Genomic DNA, 7307 nt, shown 5'->3' with positions numbered 1-7307 from the left:
ACACAGAAATCTCTCACCATGTCCTGTGTGTTGCTGAGGGACGGCACCGCACCCTCGGCAAATTAGGCTTGTGTTGGTAAGGAGACCCCTGTTCTTGTCCCTCCAGTTCCATTCCCACCCCCTCCACAATGGCTAAGATCGAGCTTCGAGGGAGAACCCGTGCTGTGCTGGGTCAGGTTCCCCCCTTCCTCAAGCTGACCGTTGTCAGTTGTCTTCTTTGTCTATGGAGGATTCCCTGCTGTTGTCTAGAACGTTTCCCAGGGTTTCCAATCCATGGGTTCTGAGGGAGACCTATGAAGAGGAAAATAAGGAGAATTTTGAGCTGGGATGCTCTGGACCCTCAAATTGTAGATGAGACCTGGCTTAGTAAGGAGGACCCCGGCTGTGCAGCTCAGGTATTTCCCCCGACCCACTCTATCCCTGGCGAGGACCCCTGTTATTTTCCTAAGTGTCTTTACTCACCATGGATGAGAGCTGTTGCTTAGAGAGGATTCTCTATGTCGTTCAAGTTTAATAGATTTCTGTACAGGAGGAAGCCCTTGCAGTTGAAGGGCCTGGACATGAACCCTGGGAACAAGGCCCTTGTCATGCACCACTGGCTCCCTTCCCCTTCCCCACCCCAGTGGATTCCAGCTAGCTGAGGAGGGAGACCCCTGCTGGCAGAGAGGCTCTGGGGTGCATTGGGGGATCTCCATAAGGAGGAACCCCTGATGTTCTGCAGAAGTTTCCCCTTATTTCTTCTTAACCTATTCTCTGGAATTGCTATAGAGAGGGATTTGTGCAGGGTTACCAGCTGGGGTTCTTTGGAACCTCAAAATATTAATGAGAACAAATATACGATGGCGGACCCCCTGCAGTGCAGCTAACCATTACTCTCCAACTGCCCCTTCCCTGGTGCTGTTTTTCTAGGGAGGAGCCCCATTATTTTTCAAAGCGTTTCGTCATGCTCGCCTTGATAAATGGGATTTTAGGGGGCTTTAGGGCCCTTTAGGTTTACACGGAAATCACTCACCATGTCCTGGAGCTGTCCTGGGAGGAGGACCCCGTGTGTGTTACTGAGTGACCCCATCGCACCCCCTGCAAATTAGGCCTGTGTTGGTAAGGAGACCCCTGGTCTTGTCCCTCCAGATCCCTGCCCACACCCACCCCAATGGCTAAGCTCTAGCTTTGGGGAAGAACCCCTGCTATCCTACTTCAGTTCCCCCCTTCCTCAAGCCACCTTTCAGTTAGCTTCTTGGATATAGAAGATTACCTGCTGTTGTCTAGAACGTTTACCTGGATTTCTAATCCATGTGTTTGAGGGAGACCTGTGCAGAGGAATACGGGGAGAATTTTGAGCTGGGATGCTCTGAACCCTCAAATTGTAGATGAGACCTGGCTTAGTAAGGAGGACCCCGGCTGTGCAGCTAAGGGATTTCCCCCGACCCACTCTATCCCTGGCGAGGACCCCTGTTATTTTCCTAAGTGTCTTTACTCACCATGGATGAGAGCTGTTGCTTAGAGAGGATTCTCTATGTCGTTCAAGTTTAATAGATTTCTGTACAGGAGGAAGCCCTTGCAGTTGAAGGGCCTGGACATGAACCCTGGGAACAAGGCCCTTGTCATGCACCACTGGCTCCCTTCCCCTTCCCCACCCCAGTGGATTCCAGCTAGCTGAGGAGGGAGACCCCTGCTGGCAGAGAGGCTCTGGGGTGCATTGGGGGATCTCCATAAGGAGGAACCCCTGATGTTCTGCAGAAGTTTCCCCTTATTTCTTCTTAACCTATTCTCTGGAATTGCTATAGAGAGGGATTTGTGCAGGGTTACCAGCTGGGGTTCTTTGGAACCTCAAAATATTAATGAGAACAAATATACGATGGCGGACCCCCTGCAGTGCAGCTAACCATTACTCTCCAACTGCCCCTTCCCTGGTGCTGTTTTTCTAGGGAGGAGCCCCATTATTTTTCAAAGCGTTTCGTCATGCTCGCCTTGATAAATGGGATTTTAGGGGGCTTTAGGGCCCTTTAGGTTTACACGGAAATCACTCACCATGTCCTGGAGCTGTCCTGGGAGGAGGACCCCGTGTGTGTTACTGAGTGACCCCATCGCACCCCCTGCAAATTAGGCCTGTGTTGGTAAGGAGACCCCTGGTCTTGTCCCTCCAGATCCCTGCCCACACCCACCCCAATGGCTAAGCTCTAGCTTTGGGGAAGAACCCCTGCTATCCTACTTCAGTTCCCCCCTTCCTCAAGCCACCTTTCAGTTAGCTTCTTGGATATAGAAGATTACCTGCTGTTGTCTAGAACGTTTACCTGGATTTCTAATCCATGTGTTTGAGGGAGACCTGTGCAGAGGAATACGGGGAGAATTTTAAGCTGTGATGCTCTGGTCCCTCCCACTGTAGATTAGAACAGGCTTAGTATGGTGGACCCCTTATAGTGTAACTAAGCATTTCTCTCCAACTTTCCCTTTCCTGTGGCTGTTTCCCTAGGGAGGAACCCCGTATTTCCCCAAGGGTCTTCCCCTAATCACCTTGAGAGCTGGGGTTTTAGGGGGACTGCCTTTAGGGCCACACAGAAATCACTCACCATGTCGTGGAGCTGTCTCTCGAGGAGGACCCTTTGCAGTATTGCTGAGGGACCCCACCACACCCCCTGCAAATAAGCCGCGTTGTTGAGGAGACCTCTGGTCTTGTCCCTCCAGATCCCTTCCCACACCCTCCACAATGGCTAAGATCTAGATTCGGGGGAGCCCCTGCTGTACTGCATCAGTTCCCCCCTTCCTCAAGCTAATTGTCATTTAGTTTATTTGACTATCGAGAATTACCTGCCCTTGTCTAGAACATTTACCAGGGTTTCCAATCCATGGGTTCTGAGGGAGACTTAAGCAGATGGATACAGGGAGAATTTTTAGCTGGGATGCTCTGGACCCTCAACTATAGATTAGAACTGGCTTAGTATGGTGGACCCCCTACAGTGCAGGTAAATATATCTCTCCAACTGTCCCTTTCCTAAAGCTCTTTCCCTGGGAACGAACCAAGTTATATCCCCCAGGGTCTCCCACTGCTTGCCTTCAGAGCTGGGGTTGTAGGGGGGCTGCCTTTACGCCACACAGAAATCACTCACCATGTCCTGGAGCTGTCCTTGGAGGAGGACCCCCTGTGGGTTGCTGAGGGACGCCCCGCCCCCTCTGCAAATTAGGCCTGGGTTGGTAAGGAGAGCCATGGTCTTGTCCTTCCAGATCTCTTCCCACACGTAACCCAGTAGCTAAGATCTAGCTTGTTGGGAGAACCCCTGTGTGCTGGGTCAGTTCCCCCTTCCTCAAGCTGACCACTGTCAGTTAACTTCTTGGACTATGGAGGATTACCTGCTGTTGTCTAGATTGTTTCCCAAGGTTTCCATTCCTTGGGTTCTGAGGGAGACCTGTGCAGAGGAATGCAGGGAAAAGTTTGAGCTGTGGTGCTCCAGTCCCTCACACTGTAGATTAGAACTGGCTTAGTATGGCGGACCCCTATAATGTAGCTAAGTATTTCTCTCTAACTCTCCCTTTCCTGTGGCTGTTTCCCTAGAGAGGAACCCCATTTTTTCCCAAAGAGTCTCCCGCTGCCGGCCTTGAGAGAGCTGGGGCTTTAGGGGGGCTACCTTCAGATTTACACAGAAATCCCTCACCATGTCCTGGAGCCGTCCTCAGAGGAGGACCCCTGCTGTGTTGCTGAGGGACCCATCACACCCTCTGCCAATTAGGCCTGTGTGGGTAACAAAACCCCTGTTCTTGTCCCTCCAGATCTGATCCTAAACACACCACAATGGCTAAGATCTAGCTTCGGGGGAGACCCCTGCTATCCTACTTCAGTTCCCCCCTTCCTCAAGCCAACTGTCCGTTAGCTTCTTGGACTATAGAAGATTACCTGCTGTTGTCTAAAACGTTTACCTGGATTTCCAGTTCATGGGTTCTGAGGGAGACCTGTGCAGAGGAATGCAGGGAGAATTTTGATCTGGGATGCTCCGGACCCTCACACTATAGATTAGAACTGGCTTAGTACGGTGGACCCCCGGCTGTGCCTCTAAGGGATTTCCCCTGACACACTATCCCTGGCGAGGACCCCTGTCATTTTCCTCAGTGTCTCTGCCCTGCATGGATGAGAGCTGTTGCTTAGGGAGGACTCTCTATGTTGTCTAAGTTCAGGACATTTCCACAGAAGAGGATGCCCTTGTGTACAGTTGAGGGGCCTGGCCAAGAGCCCTGGGAACTAGGCCCCTGTCATGTTCCTCTGGATCCCTTCCCCTTCCTCAAAACAATAGATTCAAGCTATCTGAGGAGGGAGCCTCCTGCCGTGCTGTGTCAGTTCTTCCTCAAGCTGACTGCTGTCAGTTAGCTGCTTTGACTATGGAGGATTACCTGCTGTTGTCTAGAACCTTTCCCAGGATTTCCAGTCCATGTGTTCTGAGGGAGACCTAAGCAGAGGAATACAGGGAAAAGTTTGAGCTATGATGCTCTGGACCCTCGAGTGTAGATTAGAACTGCCTTAATATGGTGGACCCCTATAGTGCAGCTAAGTATTTCTCTCCAACTCTCCCTTTCCTGTGGCTGTTTCCCTAGGGAGGAACCCCGTTATTTCCCCAAGATTTTCCCGCTGCTCACCTTCACAGCTGGGGTTGTAGGGGGGCTGCCTTTAGGGCCACACAGAAATCTCTCACCATGTTGTGTAGCTGTGTCTGCAGCAGGACCCTTTGCTGTTTGCTGAGGGACCCCACAACACCCCCTGCAAATAAGTCGTGTTGTTGAGGAGACCTCTGGCCTTCTCCCTCCAGATCCCTGCCCACCCCCTCCACAATGGCTAAGATCTAGGTCCCCGGGAACCCCTGCTGTGCTGTCAGTTCCCCCCTTCCTCAAGCCAATTGTCATTTAGTTTCTTTGATTATAGAGGATTACCTGCTGTTGTCTAGAATGTTTACCAGGGTTTCCAATCCATGGGTTCTGAGGGAGACCTGTGCAGAGGAATACAGGGAGAATTTTGAGCTGGGATGCTGGACCCTCAACTATAGATTAGAAGTGGCTTAGTATGGCGGACCCCCTACATTGCAGGTAAATATATGTCTCCAACTCTCCCTTTCCCGAAGTTCTTAACCTGGGAAGGAACCGTGTTATTTCCCCAAGCGTCTCCGACTGCTCGCCTTGAGAGTTCGGCTAGTACGGGGCTTCCTTTGGGCCACACAGAAATCACTCACCATGTCCTGGAGCTGTCCTTGGAGGAGGACTCCCTGTGTGTTGCTGAGGGACGCCGCCGCACCCTCTGCAAATTAGGCCTGTGTTTGTAAGGAGAGCCATGGTCTTGTGCCTCCAGATCCCTTCCCACCCCCTCCAAAATGGCTAAGATCTAACTTGTTGAGAGAACCCCTGCTGTGCTGGGTCAGTCCCCCCTTCCTCAAGCTGACTGTTGTCAGTTAGCTTCTTTGACTATGGAGGATTCCCTGCTGTTGTCTAGAATGTTTCCCAGGGTTTCCATTCCATGGGTTCCGAGGGAGACCTATGAGGAGTAATATAGGGAGAATTTTCAGCTGGGATGCTCTGGACCCTCATACTGTAGATTGGAACTGGCTTAGTATGGTGGACCCCCTAGAGTGCAGGTAAGTGTTTCTCTCCAACTGTCCCTTTCCTGTGGCTTTTTCCCTAGGGAGGAGCCCCATTATTTCCCCAAGGGTCTTCCCATACTCACCTTGAGAGTTCGTGCTATAGGGAGCTTCCTTTAGGGCCACACAGAAATCACTCACTGTGTCCTGGAGCTGTCCTGGGAGGAGGCCCCCCTGTGTGTTGCTGAGGGACACCACCACACCCTCTGCAAATTAGGCCTGTGTTGGTAACGAGACCTTTGGTGTTGTCTCTCTAGATTCCCACCAACACTCTCCCCACTTGCTAAGATCAAGCTTTGGGGGAGAAACTCTGCTGTGCTGCTTCAGTTCTTCCCTTCCTCAAGCCAATTGTCAATTAGCTTCTTTGCCTATGGAGGATTCCCTGCTGTTGTCTAGAACATTTACCTGGATTTCTAATCCATGTGTTCTGAGGGAGACCTGTGCAGAGGAATGCAGGGAGAATTTTGAGCTGTGATGGTCTGGACTCTCACACTGTAGATTAGACCTCGGTTAGTGTGGTGGACCCCCGGCTGTGCCACTAAAGGACTTCCCCTGACACACTCTATCCCTGGAGAGGATCCCTGTTATTTTCCCATGTATCTCTGCCCAGCATGGATGAGAGCTGTTGCTTAGAGAGGAGACTGTGTGTTGTCCAAGTTTGGGAGATTTCCATACAGGAGGATGTCCTTCTGTGCAGTTGAAGGGCCTGGCCATGAGCCCTGTGAACTAGGCCCCTGTCATGTTCCTCTAGATCCCTTCCCCTTCCTCAAAACAATGGATTCAAGCTAGCTGAGGAGGGAGAACCCCTGCTGTGCTGCATCAGTTCCCCCTTCCTCAAGCTGACCGTTGTCATTTAGCCTCTTTGTCTATGGAAGATTACCTGCTGTTGTCTAGAATGTTTCCAAGGGTTTCCATTCCATGGGTTCCAAGGGAGACCTATGCAGAGGAATACGGGGAGAATTTTGAGCTGGGATGCTCCGGTCCCTCCCACTATAGATCAGGACTGGCTTAGTATGGAGGACCCCCTGTGTGTAGCTAAGGGATTTCCCCCAGCACACTCTATCCCTGGGGAGGACACCTGTCATTTTCCCATGTATCTTTGCCCTCCATGGATGAGAGCTGTTGCTTAGGGAGGACTCTGTATGTTGTCCAAGTTCCGGAGATTTCCATAGAAGAGGAAGCCCTTGTGTGCAGCTGAGGGGCCTGGCCATGAGCTTTAGGAGCAAGGCCCTTGTCATGTACCACTTGATCCCTTCCCCTTCCCCACCACAATGTATCTAAGCTAGCTGAGGAGGGAGAACCCAGGCTGTGCTGCTCAGGGAGGCCTCCCTTATGCATTGCGGGATCTTACAATGGAGGACTCCCTGCTGTTGTATAAAAGATTTCCCCATATTTGTAACTGATATATTCTGAGGAAGAGCCATACACAGGCCTTTGTGCAGAGTTTGCAGCTGGGCTTCTTGGGAACCCCACAATGTCAATGAGAATTGGTATATGATGGAGCACCCCCTGCTGTGCAGCTAAGCATTTCTCTCCAACTCTCCCTTTCCTGTGGCTGTTTCCCTAGGGAGGAGCCCCGTTATTTCCTCAAGGGTCTCCCACTGCTTGCCTTGATAGCTCGGGTTGTAGTGGGGCTGCCTTTAGGGCCACACAGAAATCTCTCACCATGTCCTGGAGCTGTCTCTGGAGGAGGCCTCC

At 51.5% G+C, this 7307-nt stretch overlaps 1 long non-coding RNA gene across 1 annotated transcript; it reads right to left on the bottom strand.

Annotated features, from left to right (window-relative positions):
- Positions 1-1016: 1016 nt before the first annotated feature.
- LOC141548954 (uncharacterized) lies at positions 1017-1578 on the bottom strand. The gene is made up of 3 exons (XR_012484168.1): positions 1479-1578; positions 1276-1307; positions 1017-1077 (listed from the first exon to the last, which is right to left on the bottom strand). It is a non-coding gene; the product is annotated as an uncharacterized LOC141548954 (long non-coding RNA).
- Between the last annotated feature and the right edge of the window lie 5729 nt (positions 1579-7307).

The sequence above is a fragment of the Sminthopsis crassicaudata genome, chromosome X (assembly GCF_048593235.1).
Source record: "Sminthopsis crassicaudata isolate SCR6 chromosome X, ASM4859323v1, whole genome shotgun sequence".
Lineage (NCBI taxonomy): Eukaryota > Metazoa > Chordata > Mammalia > Dasyuromorphia > Dasyuridae > Sminthopsis > Sminthopsis crassicaudata.
The sequence above is the reverse complement of the archived record's forward strand: the minus strand, read 5'-3'. Positions and strand labels throughout refer to the sequence as shown.